This window comes from Leptopilina boulardi, unplaced genomic scaffold (genome assembly GCF_019393585.1).
Source record: "Leptopilina boulardi isolate dan_hultmark-lab unplaced genomic scaffold, ZJU_Lbou_2.1 LbouV2_342, whole genome shotgun sequence".
Taxonomy (NCBI): domain Eukaryota; kingdom Metazoa; phylum Arthropoda; class Insecta; order Hymenoptera; family Figitidae; genus Leptopilina; species Leptopilina boulardi.
This window is the reverse complement of record NW_026137910.1, coordinates 372,765-395,678: the sequence shown is the minus strand read 5'-3', so window position 1 is coordinate 395,678 and position 22,914 is coordinate 372,765. Positions and strand designations below refer to the sequence as shown.

General features: G+C 25.5%; 1 protein-coding gene across 5 annotated transcripts in view; it reads left to right on the top strand.

The window, feature by feature from the left end:
- Positions 1-22,914, top strand: part of LOC127285909 (uncharacterized) — a 179,451-nt gene that overhangs the window by 144,547 nt on the left and 11,990 nt on the right. The gene's annotated exons all lie outside the window — the stretch shown is intronic.

The following is a 22,914-nucleotide window of genomic DNA, read 5'->3' as shown; positions in this document are numbered from 1 at the left end:
TTTGTTTTTTTTATAGAATATAGAACTTTGTGAAAAACTATCGAAAGTAATGAACATTATAGTTTAATTGTGCGATGAATTTAAAACGCCAAAAAGACAAAATAAAACTGCAGGTAAAATTATAAGAAACTGTACATTGAAATCAATTTTCACGGTAGAGTTCTACTTTTATGGGAATAAAAGCGATATAAAAAAGATCGTATAGTGTAATTTCAATTCATCCGCGCAAGAAATTTATGCGTGATGTAGTAAGAAATAAATTTTCTTTATTGAAAACAAATTTCTTTTTTTAACTAAATTATTTTTATTTACTTACATAAATTTATATGATAAAATTATATTTTATGATTAATTTTTCTAATTTCTTTTTGCAGATATAATTTTTGTGTTATTGTATAATAATAATCTTATAATAAATAAATAAGAAAAAAATTTAATTGTAATAATGAAAAGCCGCGAGAATTATTTGTCAAACAAAAAATGAGTCAAATTTTCGCGCATGAATTATACAATTATCATTTGTCAATTTTTGAGAGTTGAAGACCGCCCGTGAATTTCGAACGTTTGATCTTTTACCTACGTGCGAGATCGTAAAGGATGGAAAGTGGGCGTATATCTGATAAATTCTAACGGTTCTGAGTTCAGATTCATCTGGACAAATGACAAACATATTTACTTTCATTTTTTACTAAATTTTTTTTTTTATTATTAAATTCCTTATAATAATAGTTTCATTAATTTCAAATTTGGCAATATTGTCTATCTAGATAATTCTGTTAAAAAAGTTTAAATTCACTTTTGGCCGTGATCGTTAAGGCGTTTAGAAACATGAGTTAGGTTTCGGTTATGCGTCGTGCGTTCGAATCCCCTCAGCGGTAAAATTTTAAATTATACATATTTGTGCAAATTTTAGAAAATTTAAAATAAAATAATTTTTCTATTTTTTTTTGCTTTATAATTTAAAAAAATCAAATCTTTTGTGAAAATTATTTTTTTTACAATTATATAAATTTTCTTTTTATTATTTTTAAATTATTATCTTTTTTGTTATTTACATGCAAGTAGGGAAAAAAAATAAATTCTTTTTTTTCTTCTTTATTTTGTTTATATTGTCGTGGGGAGAAAATTTGAAAATAGCAATTTCGGAAGCCAAACTGTCGAAAAGATTAATTCGACCACCTTGTTTGGTACCACGATCGGTATTTCGTGGGAGCGGAGTTTGACTTTAACGAACGCCGCAAAAATCCCAAAGTGCCTGATGAAAATTTCATCGCACGCAAGCAAACGAGCGAGTGTATTATAAAGCGAATAAACAAGGCCCAACGGCTTGCATACGTAATGCTTTTTAGCTAATATAGGCCGCACGAGTTTTATTTTCGGGCCATATTGACTCTCTCATTCTTTAACAGTTTTGCTCTCATCGACATTTCATTTCTCTGTATTATATTTATAAAAAAAAAAAAGTTAAAAACAAATCAATAAATCAATTTTTCTAAAAAAAATTTCTTTTTTAACATATAGTACTTTCTAAGTTTTCTCGACAAGATGGGTGAAATTTTGTCAAAAATTCCGGGGTAATGTGACACAAAAGCCGATAAAATTATTACTACTGTGGGGGTAAAGTAGTACAAAATGTCTTTAGAATAGTGTAAAATTATCTGGCAATAAAAATAATATTAATGTAATAGAAAAATCACCAAAATGCAAGATAATTATCCAAAGTGGGGTAAAATGACACAAAGGCATGTAGAATTATTATAAATATGGGGTAAAAATACTTGAAAAGTTTAAAAAAAATGTCACTAATGTGGGTAAAAATGCAAAATTATGGTATTTCCTCTAGATGGGGTAATATGACACAAAGCAGATAAAATTGTTTACAATTATAAAATGAAAGTTAAAATTAAATAAAAGAAAAATTGAGTAAAAAATTTAAAAATTTTGAAAATTATTACAAATATGGGGTAAAATGACTAGGAAAATTAAAAAAAGTCACTAAAGTAAGTAAAATGTCAAAATGATTGAAATTTCATTAAGACGGGGTATAAAGTAATACGTACAGGTTAAATTAGTAATATATGGGGTAAACTAGTAAAAAAAATATCAAAAAAACTATTTTTTAGATGCGATGGTTTCATAAGAATGGTAAAATTATCAATAAAATGGGGTGAAGTGTTAAAATGGAAATTTAATTAATATAAGATAATATGACATAAACGTGGGGTAATATGTCATAAGATTAGAAAAATTTATTCAAGTTCTGGGGTAAAAATGGTACAAACATTAAAAGTCTATTTTAATATTTTCCAGGGATGTGTTAACAATTATATATTCAAGATACATCTTTATTTTCATTCGAATAATAAATAAATTAAAGTTCTAATAATACATATAGGAAAAAAATGCGCGAATAATAAACAAACAGGAGAAATTGTTTGATAAATGAATTTTATAACTTTTATAATTTATAACTATAATAAAGAAATGAATTACTTAAATTGAAGAACATTGTTTGATTTATTTTGCATATTTACTTTCACTCTGATAATCATTCATAAAATTCTGAACGTAGTAAGATTATATTTTTCTGTGAATCAACTGTTTAGGAATTTTAACCCGTTCTGTCATTATCAAGAAGAGGGAAAGTTTAAATGAGAAAACCTTGAATGATGGTCTATAAGAATTTCAAGTTCCTCCAGATTATGCAACTTATTTTATTTCGAGGTCAATTTCGATCATTGTATACATGTAGAGTTCTTTGGACTATCGGATATTTCTCAAATTTTAACAATATTTTAGAAATAAAGAAAATGTCAACACATATATTGAAATTGAGTGCTATAATGTTTTTACTTTTAAGAATGTTGTCTCTCATAAAATTAGATGTTCATTTAGTTGATTAAAAAAAGTACTATATATCTTTCGGGGGATATAGTTCTTATCTCTAAATTGTCATTCTTTACTGTCTTTCAAAAAAAAAAAAATAAATTTTAAAACACGTTTTCTCTTTGATGACTTAATTCTTCTAAAATTGAAATATTGCAAATGAGTTAAAATACATACATAAATAAATGGAATTCAAAAAATTAAACACAGGACAGTAAAATGCTTACCAAAAGAAAATTCTCAATATTAGTGAATTCCTTTGTAATTTTGATGTAACTTTTCCTGTAACAGTATTTATTGTTATGGTAGGCATAAATCTACTAATTTTTTAGTCATATAACATAAGCTAAAAATTAGATTAACTAATGAATTATTTAGTCATTTTTGACTAAAAATTAATCATTACTGTTACTATTTCATTTAATAAACGAATCGGTTCCATTTGAATTAGTCAAAAGTGACTAATTCAGATTTAGAGAATAGGTAGCATAACATAGTATTCTTGCGAAAAAAGTTTTATATTTTTTAAAAATCCACGTGGCCTATAAATTTGCGCTTACTTTCTTGAAATGAAGAAAAAATTGTCAACCTTTAAATTATAAATGCTGAATGTTAATTATTTTTACTTCTCATTTTTTTTTTTCTTTAAAGAAAAAAAACAAATATATGTATATACATATATGATTGGGAATCCATTAAAATAGAAATGAAAATAACGGATCACAGTTCTCATTTTTTGGGAATCTCTATAAGAAAAATTTATCGATTATACAGTCAACAAACGCATCAAATCGAAATCATCGCGTTTCGGTAAGATCAGAGATTTGTTTTCTCTCTCTTACGCGCCACCGTGGTTGTCAAGATGAAACGTGAATGTATTTATACTATATGTGTGTGTGGGCCATTCGAGATAAAGTGAAACCGTGGGGCCACGCTGTCTCGCGTATTTCTGCCGCGCGCTCAATCGACAGCCCCAGAGGCAATAGCTATTAATTTCTTTTCCCAAAACAAAATATAAGGCTCAAATTTATATATGCCATTCCAATGTATCGTTGATTTTGATACTTTTGATTTGACTACATTTTTTTTTGTTTTTTTTTTATCTTTTTGTATTCTACGCAAAAATTTTGTATTCTACGCACTTAGAAAAATGATCTATTAAACTATTAAAACTAGGTAATTTCTTTTTAAATCAAGTATGCACGGAAAAAAGGAATTGTTTACCGATGCTAACTGATTTTTGCTATCGAATCTATCAAAATTAGTAATCACAGCTAAATTTTTTGCTATGACAACGAAAAAATTTTCTGTGATAAACAATATCAGTCTTAATTTATAAAAAAATTACTGTCACAGCAAACTTTTTTGATCCCACAGCAAATTTGTTCGCTTTTATTAGTATAGGGATATACATATAGTATAGGGTATATTACACTATGAAATATTAAAAATAGTAATTTTTGACTATATTTTACCATTTTTATTTTTTTATTTTAGAAATTTTATTTTTGTGAACAAACTCAAGTTTTTTTAAATCAATCTTACACGCATAGAAACAGTTTGCTGTGGCAGTGAGCTATTTGCTGTCACATCAAATTACGTTAGCTAATATAAGGACAGCGAACAAATTTGCTATAGGGTCAAAAAAGTTTACAGTGACAGAAAATTTTTAAAAATTAAGACTGATATTGTTTATAACAGCAAACTTTTTCGTTGCCATAGCAAAAAATTTAGCTGTGGTTACTAATTTCGATAAATCCGATAGCAAACATCAGTTAGCATCTGTAAGCAATTCCTTTTTTTTCCGTGTATGATTTATTGTGTAGAACTATGAAAAAAGTGTATTAAAATTTAGTAATCGAAAATAATATAAATAATTATGAAAGAAGTTTAAAAAATTATTAACTAATATTATATGTAATTAATAATAATATTAATAAATTAATTACTAATAATACTAATAAAAAATTAATAAAAATAAAATAAATAATTATAAAAAATTCTTTTAGAAAATTTTTAAAAATTCGAAAATAATTATTTTTTACGACTGAACCATGTTTAAAATTTTTTGTAAAAAAAACGTAGTTTCTTTTGTAAATTTTTACAAAATATATTACTGTTTTAAAAAATTTGCAAAAAATTTAGTAAATTATGGAGAAACGGAGAAATATTTTTTTCTTTTTGTAAATGTCTGTCCTTAATTTGGTCATTATATTCCATTTCACGAGGGAACTGTTATAACGTAAAGTGATTCATATATATAAAGCCATATAGAACCAGAACTCTTAATCCAAAGGAACCCCTTGCATAATTGAACTTCACTAGATACTATTATAGAGGTGTGCACTTTCAAACAGTAGAGGATTTAACAGAAAATCCATGCCAAACGGTATTTTGAGGAAATTTTCCCACATTTGTTCATCAATCTCATTGGAAAAGTGTTTTTTTTTTTTTTTACTACAAGCATTCGAATCTTATATTACATTATTTATTACATTTGAAAAAAAACACCGCAGTGATATATAAATGTAATGAAATTTTTTCCAATGTCTTGGAATTAATATAATTATTTGAAATTTTATTACATAACCTCTTCGTTTTTATTATTATCATTAAAAAATATGCAAAATTAAATTAAATTCAAATTTTATTTTAACAATTATATAACTCTTTATTTAATATTTCTCTAACAGAAAGATAATTTGATTTTCTTAATATGTAATAGAATTTATCGCGCTTATGGTAAAATATAACATGAAAAATGATTATATTTTACTCTTAATTTGGATCATTGATCTTTAATTTTATAATAAAATTCTTTGATTTTAATGAATAATTATTAATTATGAAAAATTGAAAACTAATCTTAGTTTAAAAAACCAAGAATAAATCATAATTTTTTTAATCATTAAATATCAGTTTAAAATTAACAAAAAAAAAGTACTACTTAAATTTTTATAGAGCCTTTAAGAATTGTTCTGAATTTACCCGTCTTCTTTTATGATTATTTTATGAAGAGGAATGAGTTAAGCGCACAAGATTACACCTGGCCAGACAGTTTATATATATATATAGATGCGATAATTGCTCCTCGCACCTGAAATTAGTAGTTGCCTGACGTTTCTGAGTGTTATATATCAACTCCACACGTGCCTAATGTGCCTTCTCATTTATTATTATAAAAACACTGCTCGCGATGTCCATTATTAAATCATTTCTGAAAATTCATTTCTTTATTAATATTATACCTTATCATCATATTACTCGTCAAAATTTTATTTGCAAGCTTTAAATAAATATTAAGAAAAAAAGTATAATTTTTTTTTTTTAATTGAGAAATCAAGTGTAAAATTGTTAAAAAAAATTAATGTATTACTGAGAAAACGATATTTTTATACCCAGAGAAACTTTTTTTAAACTCACTTTTTGAATCAAAGGTAAAATTTGTTTGAATTAAAAAAATGTTTCTTTGCTTTTACGAAAAAGAAATTTTTTCTTTGAATGATTTTTTTAACCTAAAGAAAAATTTCTTTGAATCAAAGAAATATTTGTTTCGAACTTAAGTACGCTGTGTTGCCACGACTGCGTTTGCGTAGATTACGTAAATTAGTAAACAGCTGTGTCTGCCTCATGTGTTCAAGGCATGATAATTATAATCGGATTTATGGTCTAAAAAGTTTTATATTAAAAGCTAAATTTTGTTTTAGTTGTAAATAGTGATTTTTGATTGTTTTCTTCGTGATCAAAATTCTGCCATGAAGTTTTTTTTCAGTGTTTTACATGTAAAAATGCGCATTAAATTAATTAAATGTCTTTGAAATACATTTCAAGTATTTCAAAAATATATTTAATTAATTTAATATTTTTAAACTATAATTTAATCAAAATACGAACGTATATACAATCTCAAAACGAAATTAATATATTTTCCATTTAAAGAAATTTGTGCATTAAAATAAACATTTATTTCTTTGATTCAAATAAAAAATTTCGTAAAATCAAAGAAATATTTCTTTGAGTCAATAAAAAGCAAATAGAGAAATAATTTCTTTGAATCAAAGAAATTTTTCTTTGACCCTATAACAATGCACAAATTTCTTTGATTCAAAGAAACGTTCTTTGAAACAAAGAAACTTTTCTGGGTGTAGTTCAACCATATTACGTTTAATTGAAACTTACTATATTTTTGATACACAAGTCAAACATATTTAAGTTTGATTCAATAATACTTTTTTGTTGATAAAATATATTTCATTTAAACATAAATTTTGTTTCATTAAAAGTTAGTATATTCTTGATATGCATAGTTAAATATATTAAGTTTAAATGAAAAACATTTTATCTAGTATACCTACATTATTTTATTTGTATTTTATTGCGCACTTTGGATAAAAATACAGTAAATTTAATACACATAGAATAGACTTTAACTTAAAATCATCTTCGAACGATGCAAGAAAAATTATTTTTCAGGTTAAGAAACATGTCAAAAACTTGTTGACAATAAGATAGAAAATAATCAGTGGAACATCCGAATTGTGACACTTTGCAGAGAATGGTAGCTTTTTTTGATACATGACGCGGAACTAGAATACAGAGAAAAGCAGGGTGAGACAGGTGTCAAAAATATAAAGAAATGCCATATTTTGGACGTTCTACTGGGATTTCAGTGGAAATTTACATGCGCCCATTCTAAATTAACCTTTAAGTTTAAATCAAATACATTATAATATACATTCAGGCTAATAATAATATTTTTAAACGAAAGTGACAGATATTTTTCATGCCTCGAATTATACTTCTTCCAAATTTTTTTCAAAAAAACGATTTTTTTTACATTTTTTAAAAAGACGTATTTTTTTTATTTTATTTTTATTTTAATTATAAAAAATTTTTAACTAAAAGTCTTCTCAAAATTAATTATTTTCCACAATTTTAATAAAATTTTTCACAAAAAAAAACAGCTTGATATAAAAATATCGCATAAAAGTTTTTTTGATCCAAAAATTTTTAAAAATTTATCAGTCTTTATTGATTAATATTAAAGTAAAAAAAAAATTGACATCAGATTTTATTTTTTTTTAATTAATTCAATTCACTTGTTACTAGGTGAATTTTTATGAAATAACTGTATATAAATATAAATTTGAAGTAAGTTTTAAAAAATTATTAATAAAGGATTATATATTTAAATTTCATAAATTTCAATCGAGTTTTAAAATAAGTGATAAAAAATAAAAGAGAATTAAATTAATTATTGACATTTATTATTGAATCATTATAAATTAGATTTACATTTCGAGAGTTTTAACTAAATTAATTTACTGAATATAGGTATAAATATATACTAACAAATCTGAAAACATAACCTCAAAATTAGCTGATAAGTAAGAATCCAGATACAAACATAACCTCATAATTCAAGGTCAAATATTAAGGATATAGGACAAAATGACACTGAGCTTAAGGTTAAAATAGGCTAACATAAACTCAAAAATAGGTAAATTTCTAAATCAAAAGTTCACTGATTTTGAGGTTAAAATCGGCTAACATAACCTCAAAATTAGGTTAGTTTTTGACTTGCAGCTATATTCACGTCATTAAAACTTTCTGAATCAGCGGCGGCAAAATATTTTTTTAATATAGAGTAATATAATATGTATACAATATAATAATATATATAATATACAATATAATATGTACATTCTGTATTTTTATTACATTACTTGTATTTCATAATTTAAATGAATTCGTCTGCCTTTTATTTCACTTGTGTATGTAAATTGATTAATAATTTACATATTCAATTTAAAAAATATATATATAAACTCGTCGAAAAGTAATACTACGTAAGCAACATTTATTTAATTTAAAATTTATATTCGGGTAAAATCTAAAATAGTAGCTGGTATATTTATAATTGAATGACTGTCGCTTGCACTCACTTATATTATATAAATTGAAGTACGCATACGATAATAAAAACAATAATTAGTTGTGATGCGGCGACGATGTGATCGTGACCCTATCTCCTTCATTAATATAACTGGTTCAGTGAAATTGCTTATAGCGACACCCAAAGTCGTGAATAAACCTATATTCCATTCACGCCTTCTATATATACACGATATGTGAATGAATGATGTCAATTAACAAGGCACTGGCACTCCAACAGCAATGCAAAATTCAAAACGTCTCAATAGATTTCGCCAACATTAGAAAGTCGTGATTGTTAAACCCTGAAGAAATTGAAATGTTGACCTGATGGGGTACTGACCAGTTTTCCCTATTTCTGATGTGGCTTACTTTTCTATGAGTAGACCAACTTTTGTATCCATGAATGGACCGTATATAAATTATCAATTATTTTGTATCCAAAAATGATAGGTAATAAATTCACACCAATGTGGTAAACTTGACATATTGCGTCTACAAATTTTTAAAATGTCATTAAAAGCGCTATAAAAGAAATCTGCAGAAAAAAAGGCAATTGAAATTGATTTTGATTCGTTGTTTACAATGCCCCGTAAATTAAATAGAAAAAAAAGTTTTTCATTTGCAACATTTGTAATACTGAAATTAATTGAAATGCACTAATATTTTTGTTTGTTTGAATGTTCTAAGTGTTTATAATAAATAAATACTCATGGATACATTCCCCTATACAGTTTAAAAAATACTTGAAAATAATTTTGAAAAATCTCACACGCATGGGAAATCGAACCCAGGAGCTTGGAACGAGAGGAGTGATATCGAAGTAATCGATGTATCAAAATAATGAATATATCGAAGTAATCGATACATCAAAATAATTTATATGTCGAAGTAATCCAAATAATCGATATATCGAAGTAATCGATATAATCAATATATGGAAATAATCGATATGTCGAAGTAATATATATATATATATATTGAAGTAATCGATATGTCGAAGTATTCGATATGTCGAACTAATAGATATAGCGAAGTAATCGATATGTCAAAGTAATCGATATAATCAATATATCGAAGTAATCGATATATCGAAATAATCGATATGTCGAAGTAATAGATATATCGAAGTAATCGATATGTTGAAATAATCGATATGTCGAAGTAATAGATATATCGAAATAATCAATATATTGAAGTAATCGATAAATCGAAGTAATCGATATGTCGAAGTAATAGATATATCGAAGTAATCGATATGTTGAAGTAATCGATATGTCGAAGTAATAGATATATCGAAATAATCGATATGTCAAAGTAATCGATATAATCAATATATGGAAATAATCGATATGTTAAAGTAATCGATATTTCGAAATAATCGATATAGCGAAGTAATAGATATATCGAAATAATCGTTATGTCAAAGTAATCGATATGTTGAAGTAATCGGTATATCGAAATAATTGATATTTCGAAATAATCGATATATCGGAGGAAGAAATCGATATAATAAATATTTTTTTAGAATCGATGTATCAAAATAATCGAATATTTCAATACAAAAATGTATATACTCAAAAATACGCCCGGGAATTCTAGACAAATCATAAAATAAAAAATATTAATAAAAAACTAATATAAAGATTTTCTGTTATTGGTAATACATTTTTTTACAACAGATAGTGTTAAAAACCATAGCCATACCATAGCTCTATTTTAAATAGGACAAAAAATTTTCATGAAATTTTCATAATATTATACCTAAAGATGAGATAATTTGGTTAAATTAATGTATATGTAGGTGTAAACTAAGTATTAATTACGTATAGATTATATACGACAGACGGACAGGCGTACGAAATACCAGGGATATGGTTATGTTAAATTAATTTTTTTTTTTATTTTTTATTTTGCAAATTGCAAATCAATTTCCCCTTCCGTATATATACGTATAAAGAATGTTGTTCGCGTTTTCATATTGAAATCTTGATCGCAAAGAAAAAATCCCCCCCTCTTTGATTATATCTCAAATTAACCAATTAACCATAAATAAAGCCCTGATATAAGTGTTCTCGTTTGTCATAATTGACTCAGCTCTGTGAAAAAATGCAGTCCTTAAAATAAGCGAACTTGAGACATCTTTGAATATCTATATGTATATACATAATGATCATAACAATCACGATGATAATCATGATGATTAAGTTTATCATGGTGATCATGATAATCAAGTTGATCACGCGATTTTCATGATATATCATGTTTTTAAAGATGATAATGTGTACTATGATGATCTTGTTGACCCATATTTTTGAACTAATTTAATTACGATTTTCAAAATTAAAAATGGCGACTCTAATATGTTGAAAGATTTTTTAAAAATCAATCGAATTCTTTTCCTATCAGAATATCAAAAAAAAATAAAATAAAATAAAATACAAATCGATTTTTCAAATGATAGGTATAATAATATATAACATATATGTGTATAAAATTTATCAGGTATTCGAAACTTGATCGATTAACTACTGCCGGGAATTAATGTCTTTAATGTCCAATGTTCATCCTACCTGGAACTTACATGCATAAATATCGCACCGAAACTTTTAAAGTGCCGATAAAATCGATCTCGAGTGGCCAACTGGAATGAACGACTTGCCAATAACTTTCTAACGATGTTCAGGATAATTACCAACCTCCCCTTGAATCAAGATACCTACCGTCTTTATCAAGAGGGGCTGTTTATTAGATTTTTACAGTTTACTAAACTTTTTTAGTTTACGTGACAATTATTATTGTTATTTAATTTATATATTTATTAAATTACTATTATATTATACATTATAATATATATCGCTAGTAAATATTAAACTGCAGACGACACATAAGCAGAGTTAGGAATGTAAATTACTATGTGCAATTTACAGTAAAACGTCCAAAATGTGACATCTTTTTCGGGTGAATTTTTTAAAGGTGTTTATACACCGTACTAGTTTTTTGTATGCTGATTATATTTTTCAGTAATATTGTATAATTTTAAACTTTCTTCTAAAAAATCGTATATATTTTTTTCGGTATACCAAAAACTAGTGAAAGTGTGTTAACACCTTTAAAAAACTTACCCTAAAGAGATGTCACATTTTTTACTTTTTACTGTAAATTGCACATAGTAATTTACATTCCCAACTCTGCTTTTGTGTCGTCTGTAGTTTAATATTTATTATTTTTACATACCATTGTCATATATAATATATTTTTTAAATATTATAAAAATTGTTAAATGCCTTTTTTAAATTCATACGTAGGAAACATATAATAAAAGTACAAAATATAAACTTGTATCAAAGATACGCACTTAAATACAATGTGCAAAAATGTCTAATTAGACATTTTATTGTAGACATAATATATTTAAAATATGACTAAAAGATATATATATATATATATATATATATATATAATGGGATTGAATTTGCCAATCAGAGAGCTCCTTATTTTTACACAAGTCCCGTTAATTGGAGCAGTATCTTTTCTTTCTGATCATAAATTAGAAATATAAAAAATAAAATAAATAAAAGTTTATGGGCAAAGTATTGAAATACGAAAGCACTGACCAGACGATTTATCTGCCTTTCACGTTTCCTTTTTGAATGTCCTGGGAACGTGATTTAAATTTCGATTCATGGAATTAAATTCTTTCGATCTTAATTAATAATTTTTGTATGATAATTAATTAATTACATGAATAGTATATATGTAAAATTTGTCTATATATATATTTCAACAATTTATTAGCGAACTTAAAATGGTGAATATTTATTTAAAAATCAATCAAAATAACTTGAAATTTTGTTAATCGTTGATTTTTGGGATCGCTGATTGCGTAGTGAAATTCAGTTTTAAAAAATTAAAAATATTGGATCGAAAATTGTGAATATTTTATTAAAAATAGTTCAAATTTAATTTTAAAACTTGTTAATCTCAGGGATTTTTGTTGCATATCATTTTTGAGTTTGATATGAAAATAAGTTAATGACCCAATGGGAAATGAACGATTGGTTCAATAATGGGCCATGCTTGGCACACAGCTTGCCATTATTGAAACAATGATTGGCAATCACCATTGGACCACCATTGGTTTTGATTTGGAATGATCACGCTACTGCCAATGATTGGCAGCCAAGCTTTGGGTCAATATATGGCTGCCAAAGATTGACCAAAAATTGGCAACAATCATTGGCAAATTATTGGCAACCAATAATAAGCCAATATTCAAAATTTTTTTAATTAAAAAAATAAAGTATTTAAAAAAATATTTTATTTCTATTATTTTTTAATAATTTTTATTCTATTTTTAATAATTTCATTAAAATTAAAAAAAATAGTCATTACAGTATATAGTGAAACCATTTCTTCCAAAAAAAAGTAAATCCTAAAAGAAGGAGAGACATGGGGCAAAAAATATTTCAACGAAAATAAAATTTTATTTAACATTTTTTTGCGAATAATTAGTTATTATCTTCATTCATTTGACAATAACTCCAAATAAATCATTACAAAAATTATTTTTGCTGTATTTCAAAGTATGTAGCAAAATTCAAATTTTTTTGTAAAAAAAAAAAAATAATTAGGTAATATTGCAAAATTTAAAAAATTTCTCATGAAATAAATCTCTGTTTCCGTTTTCTCACGGGATGCGTGTGTTTCGCGAAGCTATTAGTGTGAAAAACAGATTGAAAAGAGAAAGGTCGTCTCTCCATCGATCTTATGGGAATTTCTTCCCGTTTGAGTGGCGAATCATATACGAGACAAGAAGGTGACACTTGCTTATACAGCGAAGATCTCCTGCTGTAAAATGAAACAGTTTTATTTCTTTCGATTATTAAATTTTCCACTGACTTTTGCCCTTTATATTTAATTTATATAAATGAAAGAAAAATATTTTATGTACATCAATTTTTAAATTAATTTTTTTATGAATTTAAAAATTTAGAAACTTAAAAAATAATCACGCCAAGATCTTTTTGAACAATGTAAAAGTTTATGGTGCAGACAATTCCTTTTTTCCGTATAAGTATATGTAAAAAAAATTGAGTTTAATTTTTTTTTTTATTAAGTGTTTGTTGACGATGAAAATAAATGGTGGTATAGGTAAATTAATGTGGTCGTCGTAGGTCACCAGACACGACATTTACACTTGCTGTTTGAATTCCAATCTCTGCAATATGCAAATGTCATCATTAGCCACCCATTTACCTTTTAAAATCTTATCTACAAAATGATGCATGCTAATCATTTTAACATTTGATTAAAAATAATTGCTTTAATCCTCGATTTCTCATTTTGAAACAAAAAAAAAATTTGATAAATTTGTTAATAAACGTCTTCTTTTATATTTCCCACGAATAAATATTTATGTAGACAGCGTGAAATTATATATGCAAAAATATTTTTCGAAATTGCATTTAAGAATTTTGAATTCTTGAAAGATATAATAAAAAAAAAACATTATGTAACTAATATACTAAAATTTGGAAAATTTAATAAGTGCTTATTTAAAAAATAAAATTATTAATTGTTATACAAACTACAAAATTAAAAGTAAATATTTTATGAATATTTGGGGTTAAATAAAAAAAAAATTTTTTGCAATTTTCTTTTTCCAAAAACGGAAAACAAAATTTTGAAAATGGAACAGGGTCAAACCATTATATTTCAACTAAAGTGGTCGCTGACTAATTTTTAAAAATTATAATACTTTGCAGGAATGATTTTGAAGTTATCAAGATCACGAAATGAAAAGAATTTTATTAAAAATTTAAATATTTATTGTAAAATATGAATTTAAAGTATATGAGGTGCTAAAAACTGTCAATTTTTTAGCCATTAGAAAATATGCAAAAAAACATAGAATTTACCATAAAAATAAAAAAAAATTATTGGAATTTACTAAGAATGAATAAATTTATCATTATCAATTGATATAATTATTTAAAGATGTGAAGTAATATATAAAATATGATTTCCAAGTGCACCTGTCAAATAACCTAATTTTGCGATTTTTATTCATTAATTATAAAAAATAGAAAACATTAAATTAAATAAAAACTTACCAAATATGAAGTTCTTGCCATAAACTTTTAGAATTTCTTTGCACTTTTCTTCTTTTCTATTCATAAGTATGAAAAATTTAAAAAATAAAATAGCTACTTTGTCTATTTTCACTATTTTTGAAAGTCAATAACTTTCTTGGAGAAAAATGAAAAGATATGGGGTTTCGAAAATTATTTAAATACACACTACATATACATTCACTGAAAATTTCGCATTGGTCCCGAAGCTATTTTCGAAGATAAAGTAAATTAAAAATTTCGTATTTTTTAGGCTATATGGACATGGATTTTAAATCAATGTGAAGGTGGTTCACTGGTGACGACAAACTTCACATTGATTTAATACCTTTAAAACCCATGTCAATATAGCCTAAAAAATACGAAATTTTTAATTTACTTTATCTTCGAAAATAGCTTCGGGACCAATGCGAAATTTTCAGTGAATGTATATGTAGTGTGTATTTAAATAATTTTCGAAACCCCATATTTTTTCATTTTTCTCCAAGAAAGTTATTGACTTTCAAAAATAGTGAAAATAGACAAAGTAGCTATTTTATTTTTTAAATTTTTCATACTTATGAATAGAAAAGAAGAAAAGTGCAAAGAAATTCTAAAAGTTTATGGCAAGAACTTCATATTTGGTAAGTTTTTATTTAATTTAATGTTTTCTATTTTTTATAATTAATGAATAAAAATCGCAAAATTAGGTTATTTGACAGGTGCACTTGGAAATCATATTTTATATATTACTTCACATCTTTAAATAATTATATCAATTGATAATGATAAATTTATTCATTCTTAGTAAATTCCAATAATTTTTTTTTATTTTTATGGTAAATTCTTTGTTTTTTTGCATATTTTCTAATGGCTAAAAAATTGACAGTTTTTAGCACCTCATATACTTTAAATTCATATTTTACAATAAATATTTAAATTTTTAATAAAATTCTTTTCATTTCGTGATCTTGATAACTTCAAAATCATTCCTGCAAAGTATTATAATTTTTAAAAATTAGTCAGCGACCACTTTAGTTGAAATATAATGGTTTGACCCAACAGGAAAAAAAGTTTTTTATCCTTACACTTTAGTAAAAAAAATTTATCACCCTCCTCCCTTTTCCAAATTTTTTATAAAACCTAAAAATATTTCCTTGTTAAAATACATAAAAAAAATTCAATTGGATCGCTTCTCGAATCTTTTCCCATTACACGAATTTACAAGAATAAGTGAAATTAAAATATTAAAAATAAAATCCACTTTCTCCACTTTGGCTGGACGTAAATAAATATAATTAGTCTAATTATTCAACTAATTCCCATTTTAGAGCGTACACGGCGCAGGTATAAGCGCCGGAGAACGATTAATAACGACACAAAAGTAAGTCAGAGACCGTGCGACTGTGATGATGATAATCGCGATGACCCCTCTCGTTCGCGTATGGGATCATCGCGGTGAAAGTATCATCTTCATCCTCGCAATCATTACCGTCCTCAGCAGTGATGTGAACGCGTACATATTACACTTGCAATGGCATTTGCATTCGCATAATCCTTTATATGTCATAAACACACACATTTAGAAAAAAGAATTCCTTATTAAAAATACTATTTGTCTGAATGAAAATTATAATATGTTTGACAGGTCTCATGTTTAATTTAAACTTAAGGGTTCGTTTAGAATGAGCGAATATAAATTTCCACTGGAATTCCAGTAGAACGTCCAAAATATGACATATCTTTATATTTTTGACACCTGCTTCACCTTGCTTTTCTCTATTCTAGGTTCCCCACCATGCATCGAAAAAAGCTACCATTCTCTGCAAAGTGTCACAATTCGGATATTCTACTGATTATTTTCTATCTTATTGTCAACGAGTTTTTGACATGATTCTTAACCTAAAAAATAATTTTTCTTGTATCGTTCGGAGATGATTTATCTTGTGTGTATTAAATTTACTGTATTTTTATCCAAAGTGCGCAATATAATAAAAATAAAATAATGTGCGAGATCAATTATTTTTCAATTAAACTTATTATATATTTAACTACATATAGAGAATATACTAACTTTGAATCGAACAAAATTTGTGTTTTAATAAAATATATTTCATCGAAAAAAATTTATTATTGAATTAAATTTAATAATGTTTGGTTTGAATTAAGAGTACTCAGCTCAGTCCCATAACATAACCTTAAACTAAAAAAATGATTTTTTACAGAAATAAAAACATGTTTAATATTTATTACACCGAATTTTAAAAGATTTAGTTGAACAATTTTCAGAAAAAAAATGTAAAAAAGTGAAATAATAATTAACAAAAAATTTTAGTGCTAAAGTTAATTTTATTTATATAGTTTTATTTTGCATCAGAAATTTACCACCCTGAAGTTGGCTTCGACGCTCAGCGCCAAAAATTGTTTTTTGCAGAATCAAAAATTTCAAACAATATTTTTTTTAATTTTTCAATCCAAATAATACCTTGAAAAATACTTCTCAAAGTTTACTGGACCCAAAATCTTTTAAAAAATGTTCTGATATATTTGGTCCCATGAAAAATAATTTTCGACGCTAAGTTCATGGAGGTAGAAATTTTATGAAGAGGGATCAGTGAAATTTTTGTTACTTCGGTGTGACAATTTATTTTCTGACAATATTACTTATTTAAAATTTCAATATACTATGAAATTATTATATTTTTCATTGCCAATTTTTTATTCTCTTATTTTATGATTCTAATATCAATCTTGATTTTTAAAAATTTCAACTTTTTTCAAAAATAGAAAAAAAAACCCAAAAAATTAGTGGAATATGGTTTTAGGTTATGAAAAAATGTTTTAAAAAATTGTATTATATACACAAGTATTACAAGGAAAGTTTTAGTGAAAAATGACTAATTTAAATTAGTGAACGAATTCTCACTAATTCAAATTTATAGAGAGTATTGAAAACAATTTTTAAAAGTTAATCATCAAGAGAAAAATAATTTAGAAAACATCAAAATTTTATTTAATTTTTATTTCCCAATGTTTTAAACTGTAAAATTATGTTATGGATATAATCCTTTCTTAAAAAGACAGTAAAGCACATGAAAATGTATCGAAATATCTCGATCGTCGAAAAACTCGAATGTAAGAAAAAATGAACTTTGCTTTCCAGAGCATCTAAATCAATATTCATTTTATGAAAATCTCTTTTAATTATTCTTCCACATATATATTTTGCATAACTTACTTAATTGCAATAAATATATACACTTGCAAAGCATTATTTGTTGTAAATGTTTGCAGCTGTCATAAATCAGAAACGAACATAACCTATATTTAGTTGAAATCACCTGATTGGCCCAAGAACAAATAGTGCGCGCTTTTTTAAAATAATGAAATTTATTAAATTATAATAAAATAACTGTAATAAATTAAATTATTATGAAAATAATATTACCTTGAATAAAAAAAACTTTTTAGTTTAAAAAAAAATTTTCAACAATTATTATTATTTTCAGACAAATTTTACAAATATAATAGATTATTATTTTTGTTTGAAACTTTCTCTATAATTAGGTACATGCCTTTTTGCATTTTCTTAACAATATTATTAAATATTTCATAAAATAATTGTTATAAATTATGAAACATAAATTGAAAATTAAATTCAATGGACAAAGAACAGAAGCGACGTGGACGGAAGACCGTCGGAGGCGCTAGTAATAATAAAAAAAAGAAACATCGAAAAGTATTCCAATCCTAGGGAGTAAAGTAACTATTTCTAAGCTTAAATATCAAAAAACACAATTTTTAATGCCATTAATTTAATCAAATCGAGAGTTTAGTAGACGGGTCAGGAATTTTTATGCTTTTTAGAAATTTTGTTTCCGTGCTGAAAGTAAAATAAAATTTTTAACACTAGTGAGTTAAATATAATTTTTTTTAAATTCTGGGGAGTAAAAAAATGGAATAAATTTAATTTGAGAGGAAAAGTAAGAAAATGATCTTAATTTCAATATTAAAGTATAATAAATACCTTTCGCTATCAAATGCATAAATAAATACATTTACATTAGCAAATACCTGCTCCGATGCCTAAAAAGTAAGAACTCGTCCCATAATTTGTCACGTGACAAGGTAAACTCGATTTCACAGACCACCTGCAGACTAAACGACGTCTTTTATTGCTGATTATCTTGAATTCATGCGACTACGTATATATATACTATATAATCAACTGGAAGCTCTGATTCCCACTTTGACATGAGAGATTCATAATATAACTTTCATGAAAACTATTTTTCTCCACTTTATAAATATATTATCACTTTCGCGTGACTTGATGGAGATTTGAAAAATTTGCTTTTGCATAAATTTCATTTTTATTGCCTCACGCTAAATTTTTTATTCATCTCCCAATTTACTCATTATAACATGTGATGAGTGAAAAGAAAAATTAAATGCTTTTACTTTTTATGATATATATTTACATTTTGTTATTGTTAGAGTTTATATATTTTATTTTTCAATGTTTCTTTTTGGAATTTTATTTTTTTTTTCGTGGAATTTTATACCATATTTTAGTAATTTGGTAATTTGTATTTCTAACTTTCTAAAACTTTTATGAGGGCGCACGTTGCTTTGAAGAAGAAAGCTTATACAATTATTCCGGAAGGATTCCACGTGTTTAAGGCAGAATTACTGCGAAACTTGAGGGCTTTGGCCTTTTAGACGAAAGGGTTGATGAAACTTGTATAGAATGATTAAACTTGTGTTGTATAAAACGAACATCTAACTCTCGTTGATCATTTGAATTGTTCTCATATGTTTAAGTATATATATATATATAATGATATCCCACGAGATTTCAAATTATTATTATAATTATTAAAATAGTAATGATAATCATTCTATTTTTATTTTATAAATACCTCATTTTTACCTAACACTTATTCTTGAATATAAAAAACATGTAGTACATTCTGTTTGTGATAACAAAATTCGTAGAATTTTAATAATAATAAATAATAATTTTTAAAAATTATTTTATTTTTAAACAAGGTAAACTTAAGAGGTTCTAACCAGTGGCCACTTAAGAACATTTACCCTATTTGTGGTTCCGTCCGGGAATTCTAGACAAACATGTAAAATAAAAAAAAAACAAGTTGTAAATTCAGATGTTCATTATAATAATATGAACATTTTGCTTCCTCTTTACGATCAGCAAAAAAATTTGCTTCCTCGTGGAGAAAGCATTAACATTGAAATAAACATACATAAATAATATAATAATATAAACATTTGAGAATACAAAATTTTTCAGCTAAAATGTGAATTTTTGATTTTTTAACTTTCATTAATTCTTTAAATTTAAATCAAATGTTTACTTTATTATATACCAATCGATTTGTTTTAATGCAAGGAATAAAATTATTTCATATGTACACTTGAATTTCAAAAAACACAAAATTTTATAGGTAAAATGTAAATTTTTGATTTTTTAACTTTCATTAATTTTTTAAATTTAAATCAAATCTATACTTTATATATACTAATCGATTTGTCTTGACGTAAGGAATACGATTTTATTATGTATCACCTTAAGTTTTGCTATTTAAAAATTTTTTGGAAAAAAGACGATACATTTTTTTGGGGGGTATTTTTTAAAATCCTTTCGTTCATTTTGAGATATTAATGTGATAAATAAGCCTACCAAATTTTACCCAAACCCATTAAAACCTGTTAAAGTTATCGTGTTCACAAAAAAGGGGTCCACACATACATACACACACACATCCGGACAATTGATCAGGATCTCATATAACATGTTTCTATATAGAGAAAAATTTGTTTCCGCCATTTTGAAAATTTTTATAAACTAAAGGACTACAAAGCTTCCTCCACGAGGAAGCAATATAAAAAAACTAATATAAAGATTGGTAATTGGTAATTTTACAACAGGTAATGTTAAAATTTAATGCTACTTTTTTATTATACTTGTCAATTATCAAATTTATAATTTAAAGTTATCGGATATTTGACCATTTTATGTTAATAAATTATTATATTTAATGTACTCATTTTTTGGAATATAAAATTCATTTCTAAATGTCTATATGTAATAATTAGACCATTTGTGAACTTAATAATTAAACTACAATTAAAATTTACTTTAATTATAATTAAATTTTGGCTTATTCTTTAATTAATTATTTAATTTGAATTTATACTTGCGAGTTATATATGAGGTATTAAAATTTTTTTTCAATTGTGTGTTTTTACGTGAACTCAAGCAAAAATTTACAACCGGCGCAGTGTTGTGCCAGTACTGGCAAAGTACTGACCGCCAACATTGAACCAATACTGGTCTATGTTTGGGATGATAACGTTTATTAGATAGTAATGGCTTAATACTGGCGTTCAGTACTGGTTCAATACTGGAATTTAGCAGTTATTCTGTATTTTGACAGTACGGGCAAAATTATAGTAACCAGTAATAAGCCAGCACTGGTAGATATTCAAAATTCAGGATTCTTTTTGCTTTTTACATTCATTGAGTAGCTGGATCGAAGAACCGACTCATAGCATTAACTATTAAAAATAATAAATTATTATAATAACTTTTAAATTGTTATTTTTTTATATTAACATTTTACTCTTTATTTTATTATTCAAATAATTTCTTTAAATATTATAAAATATATATTTATTTGTATTTCTTTAAATTACCGAAATTGAATGAAATTATTGGATAAAATAGAGTTTATTTGATTCAAATATATTTTTTCAGTGTAAAAAAAATAATTTGAGAACTTCATTAATTATGTATTTCTTTTATTAGAAAGTTTTAATATTAAATTTAAATTTCATAATTCCGTTAACGAACGCATTGCAGTAATCGAAAAGAAGTATTAAAATAATTTAAAAAAAATATGTATGTAAATTTAATTTCTAACCAACAAAAATACACAATTTTCACGTCTATGAAGTTGGCGTCGACGCTCAACGTCGAAAATTATTTTTCACGGGACCAAAAATAACAAATCATTTTTAAAAAAGTTTTGGGTTCACACAATACCTTAAAAAGTATTTCTTAAGGCATTACATATTGTGAAAAATAATTTTCGGCGCTGAGCGTCAACGCCAACTTCATGGAGGTCATTTTTCATAATTTTTCTGGATACTGGCATTCGGTATATTGAATTAATACTGACCGAGTACTGGTTTGCCATTACTGTCTCAATAATACTGGCACAGTATTGGAAAATACTGGCATGCCGGTATTGGCTTGCAGTATTGGCACAGTACAGAATTTAATCCATATCAGTACTGAACCAATACTGGTAAGCCAACTGTCGGCCAGCCAGTGTTGGTGCATGATTGCGCCTGGTGTCAATATCGACGTTTGACAGAAATTTTTGCTTGGGAATTTTTCGAAAATTTGATGCAAAAAATTCTAGAAAAATAATTTTACTACATTTTTTGCAATTTAAAAATTAAAATTTTACTTTTAAAACTGTATATATCCTTCAATTTCTTTTTCTTTTTTGTAAAATTTTCCAAAAATCTACTTTCTTTAAAAAAAATTTTAAGTCTGGTCCGTTCATGGACAAATGATTTCTTCAAAATTTTTGAAATTTTGAATTTTTTAAAAATATCTACGATTTTGTAAAATTCTCAAAATTTGGAAAAATTCATATCTCGTAAACGGCCTGATAAAAAAAAATTGAAAAAAATCATGAAAGCTAATCTCAATTAGTATTCTAAACGAAAAAAAAGTTTCAAAAAAATCGGAGATTGTAAATGCAAAATGGTGTAAATAAGTATTTTTTTTATGAAGAGAGACAGGAAATATAAACTTTATATACCTGGCATCAGTCTGAACATTGATCGTTTTTCGGTAATTATATCATCGTTGAAATTACAATTTATCGATCGAAATTTCGGTGTGTCGACCCCTGCTATTAAGAAAATTAATTAGGTTATAGTT